Source organism: Scyliorhinus canicula, chromosome 17 (assembly GCF_902713615.1).
Source record: "Scyliorhinus canicula chromosome 17, sScyCan1.1, whole genome shotgun sequence".
In the NCBI taxonomy this organism is placed as follows: Eukaryota; Metazoa; Chordata; class Chondrichthyes; order Carcharhiniformes; family Scyliorhinidae; genus Scyliorhinus; species Scyliorhinus canicula.
In genome coordinates this window covers 124,918,657-124,940,026 of record NC_052162.1, presented here as the reverse complement: position 1 = coordinate 124,940,026, position 21,370 = coordinate 124,918,657, and the positions used below count along the sequence as shown (strand labels likewise).

Genomic DNA, 21,370 nt, shown 5'->3' with positions numbered 1-21,370 from the left:
AGTATATGTCACTGGGTTTGATTCTGACATCCCCGGAGAAAACAGTTTGTTAACTTCACACACCTGAGTGACATATTTGGGAGGGCAATAGCTGAGAGTGAAGCTGAACCCGAGAGTCAGCACCTTCAGGGGAGCAGAATTGGGGGAAAAGCAGGGGGAGGATAGTGAGATAAATTAGTGTTACAATCAACAGGGAAGGTGTGTGTGGAGGCAGAGACTGAAAGAAGCAGTATTTTCTGTCACATGATCTGAGCTTGAACAATTTTATCAAATTATTTGTGAAACCTGGATTTACAATGTCCCTGTGAAAAACCTTGGGATGTTTAATTACATTAAATGTGCTGTATAAATGCAAATTAATCTGCTGTTGAAGGCTGTCACTTGGGCTCCCCCACTACCCAGAACATCAAGTCCCTGATCATGGACAGTCTGATTAACCAGTTTATTCACACAGATCCGACCAGCCCACCCAATCTCAGTGAATCTGCTGTTTTCAGGCTCCCTTGTAACTCTATCCCTGTGCTGAACTCAAGTGTGAACAAAGCATTTTTGTCTTCAGATTTTTCGTGTGAGAGGTTAAACCTATCAGGAGGCGATGAATAGGCCAGTCACTGCTCTTATCAAAATACAAGGCTTAGGGGCTAATGGAGGTCTGTAAATTATGAAATGTTTTGATACACATGAAGAATGTTTTCCCTTGTGATGGTAAGACAAAAACTAGAAGCGATGAATGTGAAATAATCTAATCAGGAATTCAGGAGAAACATCTTCCTCAGTGAGTGGTGGGAATGTGGAACTCGCTACCACAGGGATTGGTGGAGGTGAATGACATTGATATATTTATGGGAAAGCTGGATGAAACATGAGGGAGAAATGAACAGAGGGATACACTGATCGAGTCAGATGGGAAAACATGAGAGGAGGCTCAAGTGAAGTATAAACACTGGCATGGATTGGTTGGGCTGTTTCTGTGCTGTATATTCAATGTAATTTAGCCTGGTATTGCCTTTAACTCTCTCATAGTCGATTCCAGGTTAAAGAGAAACAGTTTCACTTCCAGAAAAACATTTCAGCTCATTGTTTCCAGCTATTGTCCAATCAATGGCTCTTGTCAGCCAGGTGTCCGTGTGAAAATATTCAACTACAAAGATCTCATGTAATTTGCACCAATATATCTTTGAAGAGCAGCTCTTTCTTTTCAAATGGACTGGATTATTTAAATTTATCAGGTTTTAATCAATTATTTGAAATGCGGACTTCCGGTTGCGGCTATGACTAGCTAAGCCGCACATTTGGAAGCTCCTGCAACAAAGGTGTTTTTGGGCCAATTGGAGGGCCCCAACGGCGCTGAAAAAACGAATCCCGGTGGGGGAAGGTCCCCTGAGGAGAACTAGACCGATTTTATGGTCGGTACCCGGAGTGGAGCGGCAAGAAAAACGGCAGCAGCTCCCCAAAAAAAGCGGGGGAAGAAAATCAAAATGGCGGCCGGCGGTGCACCGGAGGAGTGGAAGAAATGGGCGGAGGAGCAGCAGGCCGCTCTCCTCCGTTTTTTCACGGAGATGAAAGTGGAACTCTTAGAGTCCATGAACGCGACGGCCACCAGGTTGGTGGGAGCCCAGGCGATCCAAGAGGCGTCGATTAAAGATCTGCAGCAGGAGATGGCCGCGAGGGAGGAGGAGGCCACAGTCATCGGGGCAAAGGTGGAGGTGCACGAGGCACTCCACACGAAGTGGCAGAGCCGCTTCGAGGAGCTGGACACTCGGATGAGGAGGAAAAATTTGAGGATCCTGGGCCTGGAAGAAGGCCTGGAGGGGTCGGATCTCCCGGGATATGTGGCGGAGATGTTGAGCTCCCTGATGGGGGAAGGGGCCGGTCCGGCGCCCCTGGAATTGGAAGAGGCATACCGGGTCATGGCCAGGAGGCCTAGGGCAAACGAGCCCCCGAGGGCGGTGCTGGTGCGGTTCCAGCGGCTAAGTGATCGAGAGAAAGTCCTGAGGTGGGCTAAAAGGGAGAAAAGCAGCAAGTGGCAGAACTCGACGGTAAGGGTGTACCAGGACTGGAGTGCGGAGGTGGCAAAGCGGCGGGCCCGGTACAACCGGACAAAGGCGGTGCTACACGCGAAAAAGATCAAATTTGGAATGTTGCAACCGGCGCGCTTGTGGGTCACCTACAAGGACCAACATCATTATTTCGAGTCCCCAGAGGAGGCCTGGACCTTTGTACAAGAGGAAAAGTTGGACACGAACTAAAACCTGGGAGCACCGGCGGTCGTAGCCGCCGGGGGACTCTTGATTGTGCAAGTGGCCCTTTTCTTTTTCAGGCCAGGTCGGAACTGGGTAACAGTTTTGTGGAGTGTTTGGGGTGTTTTTTCTCGAACGGTTGACTTTTCTGAATATTTTGAAGGTTTCGAGTTGTTGGGTGTTTCTGTATATTTGTACTGTTGAAATCTCTATTGTGGGTCGTTGGCTTCTTATGGGGTGTTTTTTCCCGTTTCCAATTTCCCTTAGTTATTTACCCCTCTTACCCTTTTTCTTTGGGTGCTTGGGGGGGTTTTTTGGTTCTTTTTTTTCTTTTCGGGTTATGGTTATCTGCGGTTATTTATACTGTTTGATGGAGGGTGATGGTTGGGCACGCGGTTAGTTGATAGTTAGTTAATTATTTTGTTATTTAAGTATGTAGTTAAGTATTTATGTATTTAGTTGCCATTGGGTATTTGTATTTATATCGTTAAGTTGGGGAGACGGGACGGGGGGGAGCGGGTTGATTATGCGGGTCTTTCTCGGGGGTTTTAAGGGGATCTTTCACGGGCGCAGATGGGGTGAACCGGGAGGAGTCGGAATGTGGCAGGAGCAGCCGGGTCAGCGGAGACCAGCTGACTCTCGGGAGTACGATGTGGGGTACATCGCGGCTAGGAGGGGTCCTAGCCAGGGGGGGGGGGGGGGGGGGGGGGAAGGGGGGGGGACTGGGGGGGGGACACCGGGTTGCTGCTAGAAAGACCAGGGACGAGAAGGGGAGAGCCGGGGGGGGTGGGGGGGGGGGGGGCCATCGCTATGGGAAGCGGGTCAGAAAAGAAGGGATGACCCGGGGCGAGCAAGGGACAAGACATGGCTAATCGACAGGGAGTAGGGACGGGTCGCTCTGCGACCCGATTGATCACGTGGAACGTAAGGGGGCTGAATGGGCCGGTCAAAAGATCAAGGGTCTTCTCACACCTGAAGGGACTGAAGGCTGATGTAGCAATGCTGCAGGAGACTCATTTGAGGGTAGCAGATCAGGTCCGCCTGAGAAGGGGGTGGGTGGGACAGGTGTTCCACTCAGGCTTGGATATCAAGAACCGGGGGGTGGCGATTTTGGTGGGAAAGAGAGTGTCGTTTGTGGCGGCAGAGGTGGTGGCAGACAAGGAGGGCAGGTACGTGATGGTGAGGGGTAGGCTGCAGGGAGAGAGTGTGGTACTGGTAAATGTGTATGCCCCGAACTGGGACGACGCGGGTTTTATGAGGCGCCTGCTGGGCCTCATCCCGGGACTGGAGGCAGGGGGCCTGATCATGGGAGGGGACTTTAATACGGTGTTAGACCCTGGGCTGGATAGATCGAGTTCCAGGACGAATAGGAGGCCGGCAGCGGCAGAGGTGTTAAGGGGGTTCATGGAGCAGATGGGAGGGGTAGACCCATGGAGATTTGGTAGGCCTAGGGCGAGGGAGTATTCTTTTTTCTCCCACGTCCACAGAGTGTACTCTAGGATCGATTTTTTCGTATTGAACAGGGGGCTGATACCGAGAGTGCAGGACACGGAGTACTCGGCCATTGCGATATCGGACCATGCACCACATTGGGTGGACGTGGACATGGGGGAGGCGCGGGACCAACGCCCGTTGTGGCGCCTGGATGTAGGGCTGTTGGCGGACGAAGAGGTGTGCAGAAGGGTGAGAACGGGCATTGAGAACTATCTGGGTACGAATGACACAGGTGAGGTGCAGGTGGGGACGGTCTGGGAGGCCTTGAAAGCAGTGATTAGAGGAGAGCTGATCTCCATAAGGGCACACAGAGAGAGGAAGGAGAGGCAGGAAAGGGAGAGGCTGGTGGGGGAGCTCCTAGAAGTAGATAGGAAATATGCGGCGGCGCCAGAGGAGGGGCTATTAAGGGAGCGGCGTAGCTTGCAGGCCAGGTTCGACCTACTGACCACTAGGAAGGCGGAAATGCAGTGGAGAAGGGCGCAGGGTGCGGCGTATGAGTACGGGGAAAAGGCGAGCAGGATGCTGGCACACCAGCTTCGTAAGCGAGATGCAGCCAGAGAGATTGGGGGAGTGAGAGAGAGGGGTGGGGATGTAGTGCAGAAGGGGCAAGAGGTGAATAGGGTCTTTAGGGACTTCTATAGGGAATTGTATAGGTCTGAACCGCCGAAGAGGAGAGGGGGAATGAAGAACTTTCTCGACAAATTGGGATTCCCAAAGGTACAGGAGGAGCTGGTGGAAGGGTTGGGGGCGCCGATAGAGCTGCAGGAGCTAATTAAAGGGATAGGCCAGATGCAGGCGGGGAAGGCGCCGGGGCCGGATGGGTTCCCGGTGGAGTTTTACAGGAAATTTGTGGACTTGGTGGGTCCAGTGCTGGTGCGAGCCTTCAATGAGGCACGCGAGGGGGGGGTTCTGCCTCCAACAATGTCGCAGGCCCTGATCTCCTTGATTTTGAAGCGGGACAAGGACCCGGTCCAGTGCGGGTCCTACAGGCCTATCTCCCTCTTAAATGTAGATGCCAAGCTGTTAGCAAAGGTCCTGGCAACCAGGATAGAGGACTGTGTGCCAGGGGTAGTCCATGAAGACCAGACGGGGTTCGTGAAGGGACGCCAACTTAACACAAATGTTCGGAGATTGTTAAATGTGATTATGATGCCAGCAGTGGAAGGGGAGGCGGAGATAGTGGTAGCGCTGGACGCGGAGAAGGCATTTGACAGGGTGGAGTGGGAATACTTGTGGGAGACGTTGGAAAGGTTTGGGTTTGGGGAGGGATTTATCAAGTGGGTAAAACTGCTCTATTCAGCTCCGATGGCAAGTGTGGTAACAAACGGGAGGAGGTCAGAATATTTTGGGCTCCATCGAGGTACTAGGCAGGGATGTCCCCTATCTCCCTTACTCTTTGCATTAGCGATTGAGCCGTTGGCGATGGCACTGAGGGGTTCAGGGGGGTGGAGAGGACTGACAAGGGGAGGGGAGGAACATCGGGTCTCGCTCTATGCGGATGATTTGTTGTTGAATGTGGCAGACCCGGAGGGGGGAATGCCGGAGGTAATGGGGATACTAGCGGAGTTCGGGGACTTTTCGGGATATAAATTAAATCTGGGGAAAAGTGAGGTCTTTGTAATACACCCGGGAGACCAAGGGGAGGGAATTGGGAGGCTCCCCTTCAAAAGAGCAGTTAAAAGTTTTAGGTATTTGGGGGTGCAGGTGGCAAAGAACTGGGGGACCCTACACAAGTTGAACTTTTCCAGACTGGTGGAGCAGATGGAGGAGGAGTTTAAGAGGTGGGACATGGTGCCGCTGTCGCTAGCAGGGAGGGTGCAGTCAGTTAAAATGACGGTCCTCCCGAGGTTCTTGTTTTTGTTCCAGTGTCTGCCCATCTTCCTCCCCAGGGCCTTTTTCAAGAAGGTAACGAGTAGTATCATGGGGTATGTGTGGGCACATGGCACCCCGAGAGTTAGAAGGGTCTTTTTGGAGCGGAGTAGGGATAGTGGAGGGCTGGCGTTACCCAACCTTTCCGGATATTACTGGGCGGCAAATACATCGATGGTACGAAAGTGGATGATGGAAGGGGAGGGGGCAGCCTGGAAGCGCATGGAGAGGGCGTCCTGCGGCAACATAAGCTTAGGGGCACTGGTAACGGCACCATGGCCGCTCCCTCCCACGAGGTATACCACGAGCCCGGTGGTGGCGGCCACCCTCAAGATCTGGGGGCAGTGGAGGCGACACAGGGGGGAAGTGGGAGGTCTGATAGGGGCACCACTAAGAGGGAACCACAGATTTGCGCCGGGAAACACAGGAGGGGGATTCCAGAGCTGGCAGAGGGCGGGTATTAGACAACTGAGGGACTTGTTTATAGAGGGGAGGTTTGCGAGCCTGGGAGAGCTGGAGGAGAAATTTGGGCTCCCCCCGGGGAACACGTTCAGGTACCTCCAAGTGAAGGCATTTGCCAGACGACAGGTAGCGGGGTTCCCCGCGCTCCCCGACAGGGGGGTGAGTGATAGGGTGCTATCAGGGGTCTGGGTCGGGGAGGGGAAGATCTCGGACATCTATAAGATTATGCAGGAGGTGGAGGAGGTACCAGTAGAGGAGCTGAAAGATAAGTGGGAGTTAGAGCTGGGGGAACAGATAGAGGACGGGACATGGGCAGACGCCCTGGAGAGGGTTAACTCGTCGTCGTCATGTGCGCGACTAAGTCTCATTCAATTTAAGGTACTGCATAGAGCCCACATGACGGGGACAAGGATGAGTCGGTTTTTCGGGGGTGAAGACAGGTGTATTAGATGTTCGGGAAGCCCTGCGAATCATGCACATATGTTTTGGGCATGTCCGGCACTGGAGGAGTTCTGGAAGGGGGTGGCAGGGACGGTGTCGAGAGTGGTGGGGTCCAGGGTCAAGCCAGGATGGGGACTTGCGATCTTCGGGGTTGGGGTGGAACCGGGGGTACAGGAGGCGAGGGAGGCTGGAATATTAGCCTTTGCGTCCTTGGTGGCTCGGAGGAGGATCCTGATTCAGTGGAGGGACGAAAGGCCTCCGAGTGTTAACACCTGGTTAAACGACATGGCAAACTTTATCCAATTGGAAAGGATCAAATTCGCCCTGAGAGGGTCGGTGCAGGGGTTTTCCAGGCGATGGCAACCCTTCCTAGACCTCTTGGATCAGAGATAGAAACTGAGGCCATGACAGCAGCAACCCGGGAGGGGAGGGGAGGGCGGGAGGGGGGGGGGGGGGGAGGGGGGAAAACGACGAAGGAAGTACGGTAGCGGCGGTGGCACGGGCAAGGCCTGCCCGAGGACGCTGCTAGAAATGATAAGTTGGTCTGACTGTCGGTTCGCCGGCGGGGGGGGGGGGGGGGGGGGGGGGGGATGCGCGGGTAGGGGGGGGGGGGGATTCTTTTTCTTTTCCTTGTTAAGTAGGGGGGTTTGACTTTGTTTTGTTATAATTTAAATGTAAATGTAGGGGGGGTTAAAATGTTTGTATTTTGAAAAATTCAATAAAAATTATTTAAAAAAAAAAAAAAAAAAAATTATTTGAAATGCTTAATTATCAGACAGTCTTATTCAAATCGGAGAGTTTGTTTTATACAAGACAAAGTAGGCACGTGATCAGCACCCCATTCACCATCTCTACCATTGTTACCCAGTGGCAGCAGTGTGTCGCATCTCCAAGCAGCACAGTAACACAGTTGTTAGCAACTTTGCTTCACATTGCCAGGGACCGAGGTTTGATTCCCGGCTTGGGTCACTGTCTGTGAGGAGTCTACACGTTCTCCCTGTGTCTGCGTGGGTTTCCTCCAGGTGTTCCAGTTTCCTCTTACAAGTCCTTAAAGTTGTGCTGTTAGGTGAATTGGACACTCTGAATTCTCCCTCAGTGTACCTGAACAGGCACCGGTGTGTGGCAACAAGGGGATTTTCACAGCATCCTTTAACGGCAGCATCCATTTTCCAACATTAGAGGTCGCTGTGGCTATTGGATAGATTCAATGTGGGAGCTTTAGTGAACTAGTCTGCCCAGGGTCTATTTCTAAAACCTCATCCAACATATTACCAACTGACAGAATTCTTGTTACATTTCAGGATGCTCTCCTCCTTCCGGGCAGGGGGGCAGGGGGGTCAGTTTTCGCGGAGGACCTGCCTCCTGCATGGTTCACCTGTGTGTTCATTTGGCTGTGGTTCCCCTCCCCCAGTCTCACCTCGCCAGCTTCCGTCCCTCATCAACCCAACCCTGTGCAAAGAGGAGCAAAGACAGGAGCATGGAGTCGAGGCGTAGATGGGCCAGGAGCTGAATGAGTGGCAGAGGAGACCCCCTTATTAAACTTCCCGTAAATGTGTTTTAATGGGGACTGGGGCCAGTTCTAATGTTTGTATGTCTGTCTATCTCAAATATTTTAACGTGTTAACATACAGCTTCAGCATCTCAGATACACATCAACCCCATTGAATGTCCTAATTTTATTGACCTGATCCATATTCGACTTGTTTATTAACTAAACACCTTATTATCTTCCAGGTCTTAATAATAAACAGCGGATGTGCCAGATTAAACTGGATTTCCTTTGGTTTCTCCCACCTTTCCCAGATATCAAAAGGAAATTGGATGGGGACTTGAGGGCAATAAACTCACAGGGGTACGGGGATTGAAGGCGCGAATGGGACTGAATGGATGATTTACACAGGGTTAGCATGGACCCGATAGGTAGAATGGCCTCCTCCACTGCCCGAATGCCTCTCTGTCTATTGTTACCATCTCTGTAGAGATTGATAACTTATTAAATGAAAGGAATCTCCAATGGAAAGAAAACCAATGGACAAAATTTCACATTTTCAAACTTTCACTCAACAAACCAACTAAAATCGACACAAACCTGAATTAACGGGGACTGGATATTTCACAGAACAAGAGAAATTTCACTTTAATAGTCAGTACAACAAAGGTACATCCCACATTGTTCTGAGCCCTCACATTACTTCCTGTAGAAATGTTGCACCATGGACAATCTCACAGTCTTCCCAATCACCCTCTGCAATGTCGGATCCCTCACTTCCCACCCAATGGACTTGGCCTTCGAGTCACTTCCACCAACAGCCGCATTCTAGCCAAGGTTCGTGAATATTGTGGACACCAACAAAGTGCATGTCTGTAAATGCTCTCTCTTTCGGGTTGTGACGCTCTTATGTCCCCAGAGACTCCATTTTTGGACCTCTTTAAACTGTATGGTTGTAGTTATTGTACATAACTGAACCTGCTTCAGTGGGACGGAAAGTGTAACTGAATATACGATTATCTGTCTATTCAGCCTTGGCTTCTTCAGCTTTACGTTCCCAGAGCAACCTCAGGTCACATGGTAATTTCTTGGAACTGATGACCTCAGAACCAGGAAATCAATTCCTCTCCTTCAGAAGAATCTCCAGTTTCACTTTGGGTCTTAAAGGGTTCATTGCACAAAAAGGTATTTTCCCAATATAATAATAAAACAATACTAATAATAATTATTAATCTTACTATTAAATTATTAAAGGTATTTTCCCAAAGTATCTGGGTCATCACATGCCCTCCATCCCCAAGGAATAAAGCTTCTGAAGTAAGCATGTTTTCAGAATCCTTTCATGCTACAACACATGTGAACATTATAAACACTGTAACAATGTCTTTATTACACACTGTTCAGGTAATGGTTTCTCTTTGTCCCATTTTACAATGAAACATATCACCTTGGCAATACTAGAAGCTTAACCCTGAACAAAACTAACCCAATGTGACAATGAGGTTTGAAAGTTCAGCCTGCTCGAGAGTCCCAGTGCTGTTGTCAACAAGAGTCTATTTTACTATTGGTTGATTCACTTTCTTTGAACCTTCCCAAGAGATCTCCTTGCCCACCTCACACAGTCTTCCCAGTTTTCCTTGGTTAAGAGGTTGTGCTTCCTGTTGCTGTATAAAATTCCAATCAGATTGTGTGCAGTCTGGACCCTGGGATAGGATTTGTGACGGCTTCAAAGGTTTTCCATATCTGAGGTCAGGTTAACTTGGTCAGGAACCACACTGCTGATTGCTGGCGATCCATCTGGATTTTGAGAGCTGCCTGTGAGGAATTAGACTTTGAGAGGAAATTCCATCATGTTGCTTTTTCCCTCTGAGTTCAGCAATTTGTGTGGACGGTGGGATCTGTGTACACAGTGGGATACAGTCGGGAGGGAGTGACCCTGGGAGTTCTCAACATTGACTCGACCCCAAGAGGTCTCGTGACATCGGGTAAAATATGGGCAAGGAAACCTCCTGCTGATTATCACCTACCGCCCCATCCTGCTGGTGAATCAATATTCCTTAATGCTGAACATCACTTTGAGTCAAGGACACAGAATGTATTCTGGGTGGGGGATTCCAATGTCCATCACTGGCTCAGAAGCTTCACTACTCAGTGAGCTGGCTGAGTACTAAAGGACACAGCTGCTCAACTGGGCCTCCAGCAGGTGGTGAGGGAAGTAACAAGAGGGAAAAACCTTCTGAACTTTATCCTCACCAACCTTCCTATTGCAAATAGATCCGTCTGTGAGAGTATTGGGAGGAGTGATCACCACACAGTTCTTTAGAAAATTACGATGGAGTATAGTACCCCCCCCCCCCTCCCCCCCCCCCCTGCATTGTGTTGTGAACCAACTCAAAACTGGGCATCCATGAGTCGCTGTGGACCATAAGCAGCAGAATTAAATTAAATCACAATCTCCCGGCCTGGTATATCCCCCATTCTACCATTAAGATCAAGCCAGGGGATCAACCCGGTTCAATGAAGAGTGCAGGAGAGAATGCTAGGAACAGCACCAGCCAAACCTGAATATGAGGTGTCAACCTGGTGAAGCTACAACATAGGACTACTTACCGGCAAACAGCAAAAGCAACCTGTTATAGAAAGGGCGAAGAGACTCCACAACCAAGGGATCATAGCTAAGCTGTGCAGTCCTGTCACACCCACTGGGAATGGTGATGGACAATTAAACAACTAACAGGAGGAGGAGGCTGCACAAATATCACTGAGCTAAATCGCTGGCTTTTAAAGCAGACCAAGCAGGCCAGCAGCACGGTTTGATTCCCGTACAAGCCTCCCCGGACAGGCGCCGGAATGTGGCGACTAGGGGCTTTTCACAGTAACTTCATTGAAGCCTACATGTGACAATAAGCGATTTTCATTTTCGTTTTCATGAGGGAGCCCAGCTCATCAATATAAAAGACAAAGCTGAAGCATTCACAATAATCTTCAGCCAGAGGTGCCACGTTGATGATCCATCTCCACCTACTCCTAAGGTCCCAAACATCTCAGACGGCAATCTTCAGTCAATTTGATTCACTCAGAAACTGAACTGAACCATCCATACCAATACTGTGGCTAAAAGAGTACATCAGAGGCTGGGAATCCTGCAGTGAGGAACTCACCTCCTCACTCCCCAAAGACTGTCCACCATCTGCAAAGCACAGGTCAGGGGTGTGATGGATTATTCTCACTTGTCTGGATGAGTGCGGCTCCATCAACATTCAGGAAGCTCGACATCATCCAGTACAAAGCAGACCACTTGATTGGGACCCAATCCAACACCTTCAACACTCAGTCCCTCCACCACCATCACACAGTGGCAGCAGTGTATGTACCACTGACAAGATTCACTGCAGGAATTCACCATGGCTGTATCACCAGCAACTTCCAAACCCACAGCCTCTGCCACCTAGAGAAGAACAAGAGCCACAGACACATGGGAACCCCATCATCCGCAAATTCCCCTCTGAGCCACACATCATCCTGACTTGGAAGCAAATCGCCGTTTTTCACTGTTGCTCGGTGAAAATCCTCGAGCATTATTAAGGAAGTAATATCAAGACATTTGGAAAGTCAAAACACAATCCATCAGAGTCAGCATGGTTTTATGAAGGGTAAATTATGTTTGACTCATTTGCTAGAGGTCTCCAAAGATGTAAGAAGCCAAGTTGAGAATGGGGATCCTGTCGATGTAGTATCTCTGGACTTCTGAAACACATTTGATAAGGATTGGATTGGATTGGATTTGTTTATTGTCACGTGTACCGAGATGCAGTGAAAAGTATTTTTCTGCAAGCAGCTCAACAGATCATTCAGTACATGGGAAGAAAAGGGAATTAAACAAAATTCAAGAAAATACATAATAGGGCAACACAAGATATACAATGTAACTACATAAGCATTGGCATCGGATGAAGCATACAGGGTGTAGTGTTAATGAGGTCAGTCAACAAGAGGGTCATTTAGGAGTTTGGTGACAGTGGGGAAAATGTTGTTTTTGAGTCTGTTCGTGCGTGTTCTCAGACTTCTGTATCTCCTGCCCGATGGAAGAAGTTGGAAAAGTGAGTAAGCCGGGTGGGAGGGATCCTTGATTATGCTGCCCGCTTTCCCCAGGCAGCGGGAGGTGTAGATGGAGTCCATGGATGGGAGGCAGCTTTGTGTGATGGACTGGGCGGTATTCACGACTCTCTGAAGTTTCTTGCGGTCCTGGGCCGAGCAGCTGCCATACCAGGCTATGATGCAGCCCGATAGGATGCTTTCTATGGTGCATCTGTAAAAGTTGGTAAGGGTTAATGTGGACATGCCAAATTTCCTTAGTTTCCTGAGGAAGTATAGGCGCTGTTGTGCTTTCTTGGTGATAGCGTCGACGTGAGTGGACCAGGATAGGTTTTTTGGTGATGTGCACCCCTAGGAATCTGAAACTACTAATGTTTGCCGGATCTGTCGGCATCAAAAGATTTTAACCATCAATGTGACTGGAAAAGCACCGAGACACACACACCCGAGTGAGAGTGTTCCAGAGCACTGACTGTGGAAAGAGCTCTCTCCGGGTGTGGGGATGTCGGAGCCTCCCCCCCGGGTGTGGGGATGTCGGAGCCCCCCCTCTTCTGTACCACAAGTGGCAGCGCCTGGAGCTCTGCGCCCTCCACAACCTCCTGCAGCAGCCGCTCTTCACCCAGCAGCAGCTAGATGGGCTGAGCGGCCAGCTAGCTCCCAACTGTCTGGTGAATCCACATCGCAGTTTGTTAGGAACCGGGAACTATGCTGTCAACATCCTCATGGCCGCCTTGCTAACTCAAGGTCTGGCTGCGATTTGGTGGGATAAACGCAAGTGGCTCAGCAGCTTGGTGCTGAGCCGGGTTCCTGGCTTCATCCTCAACATTCCCCATTCCCTCCAACATGACGCTGGGCTTTGTCTCGCTCCCCATCCAGCGCAAGCACTGGGTGGCAGTCAGGCAAATCAACGGGGCCTACTACAACCTGGACTCCAAACTAAAGGCCCCGGTTCCAATCGGGAATGAGGAGCAACTGAGGAAGTTCCTGCAGGACCAGATTGCCCAGGATCCCTGTGAGTTGCTGCTGGTGGTGCCGAGGGAGGTGGAGGAGGACGGAAGCTGGCTGCTCGCTCCCTGAACGTGAGACGCGGGAGATCGGACAGCGGGCGTGGGGAGGGGGGAAGATCTCGCCGCCGATGGCGTCCTGACTCAGACCTCCAGCTGTGACGGATTAAGCCAGCGCGCTGGGGAGGTGGAAAAAATAATTGGAAACTAAATTTATTTTTAAAAAAGAACTTGAAAATTTTAAAGAGACAATATCAGCAGGACTGTTATTGAATCATTGCCTCTATCATTTCCTATATTGCTCCATCGTCACATAGTTTAAATTCATTGACCTAAGTTCATTTCAGACTGAAACAAATGGGAATGGGGGTTTAATACAGAATGTTATGCAATGTTGCTTGATGGTACAGTTAGAACTCAGCGTAGTTCCTTGAGGTCACTCTCTCATTGGGAATATCACATCATTAAATAAAAGAATGACACCAATCACTGGAAAAAAAAGATGCAAAAAGAAGCGGCGAAGAAGGGAGGAAACATGGGATCGCCGTCGAATGAGAGGACCAACAAAAGCACTGACAAGGTGGCGGGGGGGGGGGGGGGGGGGGGGAACCTGTGCTAGCTAACTAAAGTTGGCTGGTGAACGGAGGTGAGGTGAGAGGAGGGCTGAGGACATTGGAGCCTGGTTAGCAGGTTTTGATGGGCCTTCGAGCCGAGCAAGTGTGTGGGGGTTGGGGGGAAAGGGATTGATACAGGGAGACTTTTTTTCAAGAGGAAGTGCAGGGGGGGTGGATTCTGGGAAGGGGGAAGGGGTTCAGTGTTAATGGAGAGGGGTGGGTCAGACTCATGGGGCAGGGCCCGGTGGTATGATGATGGTGGATCAGAAGGGTGGGGGGAGTGAGAGACCCTCAGTTAGAATAGTCATGTGGAACGTGAGGGGGTTGAGAGGTCCGGTCAAGAGATCAAAGGTGCTTGTGCATCTGAAAGGTTTGAAAGCTGATGAAGCAATGCTGCAGGAGACTCACTTGAGGGTGAAGGACCAGGTGAGACTTAAAAAGGGCTGGGTTAGTAGGTGTTTCACTCTGGATTTGACGGAAGGGCTCGAGGGATAGCGGTAATGGTCAGCAAAAGGGTACGATTCCAGATGGAGAAGGTGGTGGCAGATCAGGGGGGTAGGTATGTGATTGTGACAGGGGCACTGGAGGGGAGGTTAGTGGCACTAGTAAGTGTGTACAGTCCCAATTGGGACGCTGTGGCATTTGCAAAGAAGGTGTTTGGGGCCATTCCCGACTTGGACTCACACGAGCTGATTGGGGCGGGGGGGAAGGGGGGAGCGACTGGAACTTGGTGCAGGAGCCCAGGTTGGACAGGTCACGGCCGCGCTCGCTGGTCCCATCAGGGAGGGCGAAGGCTAATGGTGGAAATGGGAGGGGTGGACCCTTGGAGGTTTCTGCACTCGAGGGAGCGGGAGTACTCGTTTTTCTCGGCAGTCCATAAGGCATACTCGCGGATTGACTTTTTTGTGGTGGGGACGGCTTTGCTGGCTGGGATTAAGGGGTCGGAGTACTCGGCAATTGTATCAGATCATGCTCCGCATTGGGTGGATATGGTACTGGAGAAGAGGGTAGCACAGAGGCCGGGGTGGAAATTAGGTGTGGGACCTTTGGGGGGCTAAGGGTTCTGTGACAAAATTGAAAAAGTAATTGAGGAATATGGAGGTTTCAACTACGGGTGAGGTGTCGTAGGCGGTTGTCTGGGTGGCTCTAAAGGTGGTGGAGAGGAGATGAGGTGATTTTGTTCAAGGCCAGGGTGGACAAAGAGGAGAGGTTGGAACGACAGAGGGTAATAGATGAGAGGTTGGAGGTAGATAGGAGGTATGCAGAAGATGGGGACCCAGCGAAGTTGGAAAAGAGGAAGGAACTACAGGCGAGCTTCGACCGACTATCCACCAGGAAGGCGGTGCGCCAACTGAGACGAGCGATGGGTACAGTTTATGAGCATGGAGAGAAGGCGGGTATGTTAGCGGGTCAGGTCCGGAGGGAAGCAGCGGCAAGGGAAATTATCCAGGTGCAGGACAGGGCAGGGAAGTTGGTGGTGGCTCCGGAGCTGATTAACAAGATCTTTGAGGAATTCTTTGAAAGGTTGTACAGGTCAGAGCCACCTGGGGGAGAACAGGAGATGCAGGAATTTCTAGATGGGTTGGAGTACCCGAGGTTAGGGGAGGGGGACAGGGCTACATTAGAAGGAGCGATAGTGGAGCAGGAGATAAAAAATGTGATTGGGAAGATGCAGTCGGGGAAGGTGGCAGGGCCGGATGGGTTTCCGGTGGAATATTATAAAAAATTCAAGGATAAGCTGGCATCCCTGATGGTGGGGATGTTTGAAGAGGCGATAGGGAGGGGGATGTTACCACAAACTTTGCTAAAAAAAGATAAGGATCTGACGGAGTGTGGGTCACATAGGCCTATATCGCTTCTGAATGTAAATGCAAAAGTATTGTCGAAGGTACTGGCGGGTAGGCTGGAGGAATGCCTCCCGAAGGTGATAGGTGAGGATCAGAAGAGGTTCGTGAGAGGGAGGCAGCTCTTTTCAAACCAGCAGAGGGGAAGGAAACAGAGGTGGTTGTGGCATTGGACACTGAGAAGACGTTTGACCGGGTAGAATGGTGGTACTTGATGGCAGTTCTGAAGCGGTTTGGGGTTGTACCAAGATTTGTGAACTGGGTAAAGCTACTATATAAGGAGACGAGGGCGAGTGTCCGCACAAACATCAGCTCGAGATACATTTCTCTCCACCGTGGGACGAGGCAGGGATGTCCTATGTCCCCTCTGCTGTTTGCACTCGCGATTTAGACGTTGGCCATTGCATTAAGACGTTTGGGGGTATGGAAAGGAATAGTGGGGGGGGGGGGGGGAGATAGAGCACAGGGTGTCCTTATATGTTGATGACTTGCTATTATACCAAGTGTGTCGATAGGGGGAATATTGGAGCTGCTTCGAGTGTTTGGGTCATTCTCGGGGTACAAACTAAATCTGGACAAGAGTGAGTATTTTGTAGTGTCTCAGCCGGGGGTGGGGAGGCTACCATTCCTTGGGCAGGGACTCACTTTAGGTACCTGGGGATGCAGGTTGCCCGAGTTTTGGGTGGGGGAAGGGGCTCCGCAGGTACAAGATTTCTAGTTTGGTGGGGAGGGTGAAAGCTGATCTGGCAAGGTGGAATGGTCTCCCTCCGGCACTGGCGGGTCGGGTACAGGCGGTTAAAATGAGCGTATTGCCACGATTTCTGTTTATTTTTCAATGCCTGCTGATTTTCGTGCGAAAGGCTTTTTTAAGAGAGATTGTGGGAAGGATTACTTTGTTCATATGGGGAGGGAAGGTGGCCACAGTTAGAAAGGTGGGGAAACAGAGGGGAAGGCAGGCGGGGGTTTGGGTCTTCCGAACCTGATGTATTACCACTGGGCGCGAATGTGGAGAAGGTGCGGAGCTGGGTCAGAGGGGTTGATTCCCAGTGGGTCAGAATGGAGGAGAGTTTGTGCAGGGGGGCGGGATTGAAAGCACTAGCAACAGCGCCGCTCCCGATAGCTCTGGGGAAATACTCGGGGAGTCCGGTAATAATAGCTTCATTGAGAATTTGGAGACAGTTTTACCAACACTTCGGGTTGGAGGCAGGATCAAGGAAAATGTTGATTCGGGGGAACCACAGATTTGAGCCAGGGAGGTGGGATGGAAATTTTCGGAAACGTGAGGAGAAGGGGATTAAGACACTAAAAGATTTTGTTTCTTCGGGGTCGGTTTGCAAGACTGAAGGAGCTGAAAGCGAAGTATGGGCTGGAGCAGGGAGAAATGTTTAGATCTATGCAGATTCGAGATTTTGCCAGAAAGGAGATACAGAGCCTCCCGGTGGAGCCGGCCTCCACATTGCTGTAGGATGTGCTGACGACAAGGGGACGACAAGGGGACTGGAGAAGGGGGCAGTGCCAGCGGATTACAGAGCTATTTTGGAGGAGGAGAAGGCACCGCTGGAAGGGATCAAAGCAAAGTGGGAGAACAGGTTGGGAGAGGATATGAAGGAGGGGTTCTGGTGTGAGGTGCACCGGAGAGTGAATGCCTCCACCTCGTGCGCGAGGGTGGGGCTGATACAGCTGAAGATGGTATACAGAGCATACCTTATGAGGGCGAGGATGGGCCGATTCTTTGAAGGAGTAGAGGATGTGTGTGAACGTTGCGGGGGGGGGGGGGGGGGGGGGGGGGCGCTAATCACGTTCATATGTTTTGGTCCTGTCCAAAGCTAGGAAGGAGGTTTTGAGGGTAATTTCTAAAAGTAGTGGACGTGAAACTGGACCCGGGCCCCCAGGAGGCCATATTCGGGGTGTCGGACTGGCCAGGGTTGGAAACGGGTGTGGAGGCAGATGTTGTAGCCTTCGCCTCGTTGATCGCCCGAAGGCAGATCCTGATGGGTCCAGCAGCCTCTCCAGCCTGTGCCCTGGCGTGGCGGGGGGACCTGTTGGTATTCTTGACTCTTGAGAAGGTTAAGTTTGAACTGACGGGAAGGATGGAGGGGTTCTACATTTTATGAGCATTATTCATTATGCACTTTCAAGAACTGGATAACATTGAACCTTAGTTGGGCCGTGTGGGTGGGAGGGTTGGGGGAGGGGCGCTGTGTGTGTTAATGGCGACTATGGGCGATTCCTCATTCCTTTTTGTCATTTGTTTATGTGAACATGTGAGCTAATGTTTGAGGTTTGGTGGGAGGATGGGATTGTTCTTATTGAAATGGGGATTGACATATTTGTTTCTGATTATTGTTGGTGGGTGTAAATTTGGAAGAAAAGAGAATAAAAAACTATTTTAAGAAAAACTGACTCTCAACATGTTTTATCACCCAAATGTACTGGGGAGTTAAAATTGGATTGGCTGCCAAACTCGTCTTATCTTTGTTTTGGAACAGACTGACCTTAACATGGGCTGCTTACTTTCAAACCTATCTCTTTAATCCTAGCGGTTTGATTTTTTTAAAAATCAGAGTTTTACATTCGATGAAGTTTAGTTTCCTATGCAAACTAATTGTAAACATTTTTTTAGAACTAAACCCAATTAAAAAAACTCTAATTAGCATCTCAAATGGAACAGTAAATTCATTTGTTACATTTTTAACTATAACTGTTGCTAACTCACCAGTACAAGGGAGGGGAGAATATATGACTGAATGTTTAGGGCAGCCTCCTCGTTGGTAATCGCAGGAGGAGCTGTACTTGTCCTTGTCAACTTGCTTTGAATGACCTTGGCTTAAAGTTTGCAAAAATGCTTTTTCACAGACAGAGTTTTCCTTTGAGACACAAGCCTGTATTTCATTTCCAACCGTCCAGCTGAATTATCGCTCAGTTTCCTGTGTCTTCAGGCAGGTAAAGTGACAACATTGCCATTCCTCATCAAATTTGTATTCCTTCAGGATTAGCCTTACCCTGTGGGTTTACTAAATGGCTCTCGTTTTCCTTCAATTCTCAATATCTATTGGTTCTGGCCACAGGGAGATGAGGCTCAGTATCCTCGGCCCAAGGGCGGTTGGTGATTGTGTTTTATCCACTGGGGCGGCCCCACCCTATCTGCCCAACTGTGTTGCTGCAAACTGCAGCCACCGGCTGGGCTGGATTGTCTCATTCCTTTGTCTAATTATTCACTAAATATAGGCTGCTCATAATTATTACCCCTTTTGTTCTCTAACCTTCTTCCGCCAGCTTTCCTGTTCCCCAGCCGTAAGGTGTGGGTCCCAACCATCTTTCTGCATTAACTGAGATTGATGTTCCGCTATGAACCCTGTGATGGAGCTCACGGCTCCTCAATCAGAACCCGGAACATTCCCTTTCTTTTTGTATTCGGCATTATTTATTTATTTATTTTCTGACACGATGGAGGGAGAAATATAACAAATCGACAAAGGGAAAGAAAATGCAGTGAACTATGCGGCTTCAACCAGACGCTCGAGGGAGCATTGCCCCACATCCGCGGCTACTAATCCATCAGTCACATCAGCGTAGCTTCAACCAAAATGGTCGGCCTGCGTTCAGTCCCTGGTGCGCGGTTTCAGACAGACACTTGAATGAGCATCAGTCACGCCTGTGCAGCTTCGTCAACGTTGGTCACAGTGAGACATAATGTTAGAGCGAGGAGGGCCGGCACTGGAGGAGTTCTGGAAGGGGGTGGTGAGGACGGTGTCGAGGGTGGTGGGATCCAGGGTTAAGCCAGGATGGGGACTCGTGATTTTTGGCGTTGGGGTGGAGCCGGGAGTGCAGGAGGCGAAAGAGGCCGGTGTGCTGGCCTTTGCGTCCCTAGTAGCCCGGCGAAGGATCTTGCTACAATGGAAGGATGCGAGGCCCCCAAGCGTGGAGACCTGGATCAATGACATGGTGGGTTTCATCAAGCTAGAGAAGGTCAAATTCGCCCTGAGAGGATCGGTACTGGGGTTCTTTAGGCGGTGGCAACCTTTCCTCGGCTTTCTGGCTCAACGATAGGGTACGGGGACAGCAGCAGCAGCAACCCGGGGGGGAAGGGGGACGATGACTATGTTTGTTTATTTAATTTTAATTTATTTTAAAGTTTTTTTTTGTTGTTCATTGGGGGTGGGGGGTGGGGGGGGGGGGTACGGTTTGGGGGATGTTACAGTTATTATGGGGTTATTTTGTTGCATTTCATTGTTTGTTGTTATATTTTCTGTAAAAAGTTCCAATAAAAATTATTTAATAAAAGGCAAAAAAAAAGGGATGGCTGGGTCTGAAAACCTGGAAAGAGAACAGGATTCTGTTCAGGGACACCAGACAAAGCTGAGAAGGAATTAGTTTGTGAAAATACAAGACAAACGTCTTCTAAAAATTATCCTCACTGTTAAAATGTGTTAATACCGTCTATGAACAAATTGTAAAGTATTGGTTGTATATCAAAGTTTCTTTAACTGTGAATGTCAATCAAAGCAGTGAAATCCAAAATGTCTCCGAAGGTGCGGATAGCCAAGTGAATCCCTGCCCACACTGTGAGCAGCTGAACAGCCTCTCCCCAGTGTGAATGCGCTGATGGCTCTGCAGGATGGATAAAGTGGTGAATAGCATCTCACACTGAGAGCAGGTAAATGGCCTCTCCCCAATGTGAATACATCGATGAATCTCCAGCTTAGATGGAGTTCTGCTTCTCTTCCCACAGTCCGCTCATTTCCACATTTCTCATTGTTTTTTTATCTCCTTGTATCTCTCCAATCTGGATATTCAGTTACAGCCTTGATCACACTAAATATGCCAATTGTCTCTCCCCACTGTGAATGCAGTGTTCTTGTCAGGCTGTGTAACTGGTTAAAACTCTTTCTAGTCAGTGCACTGGAACACTCTCACTTGGATGTGTGTGTGTTTGTGTGTGTGTCTCTGTGTCTTAATTAATACTAATCTCTTTCAGTTCCTCCTGCTCTCTAGTTCCTTGGTTTTCTAGTATTTTTGGGATGATTTTTGTCTCTTCCTCAGTGAAGACAGACACACATTGTTTAGTTTCTCTGCCATTTCCTTATTCCCCATTATAAACTCTCCTGTCTCTGCCTGGAATGGACCCACATTGGTCTTTGCTAATCTTTCCCTTTTCACATTCCTACAGGAGCTTTTCCAGTTGTTCTTTATGTTTGTCTCCAGTTTGCTCTCATATTCCATTTTCTCTCTATCGGTTTCTTAGTTCCTTTGATCTAATGAAATCTTTACCTTTTCTTGTTAACCGCGGTTGCACAATTTTTCCTGTTGGATTATTGTTCCTTTAAAGGAATCTATATTGGATGTACATATGTAATAATTTCTTAAATATTAGCAATTGCCTGCCTACTGTCATACCTTTTATTGTAAGTTTCCAATCTACCACAGGCAATTCGCCCCTGAAACCTTGAGTTTCCTTCTGTGAAAAACACTCAGATAAATTAAACAAAATAACCATGAAAACACCATAGCCCATCTTCATGGCAACATGGCATGCTTTCGAGGGTACCAAACAGAAATGGAAACTAAAGATCTTCCAACTTCCACCCTTTCACTCTGTGATCCTTGTGAAATCTGAAACCAGGTATTGACAAAAGGCCTCAATGCCCCTACAGGCAAAGCCGTGAGGCTGGTCAGACCAGCAGAAAGAAACTCACTATCAACTGTCAGAATGAACAAAATGCAGTCCTGGATGTTAATTGAGAGCAGGATCAATAACAGCAGAATGCAGTCTCTGTAATCACTTGTGAACTTGTTGGTGTCCCAGTAGGTGCAATGA

General features: G+C 49.5%; 1 pseudogene; it reads left to right on the top strand.

Annotated features, from left to right (window-relative positions):
* The first annotated feature begins 680 nt into the window (after nucleotides 1–680).
* LOC119951600 lies at nucleotides 681–13,474 on the top strand (annotated as a pseudogene).
* The last annotated feature ends 7,896 nt before the right edge of the window (nucleotides 13,475–21,370 follow it).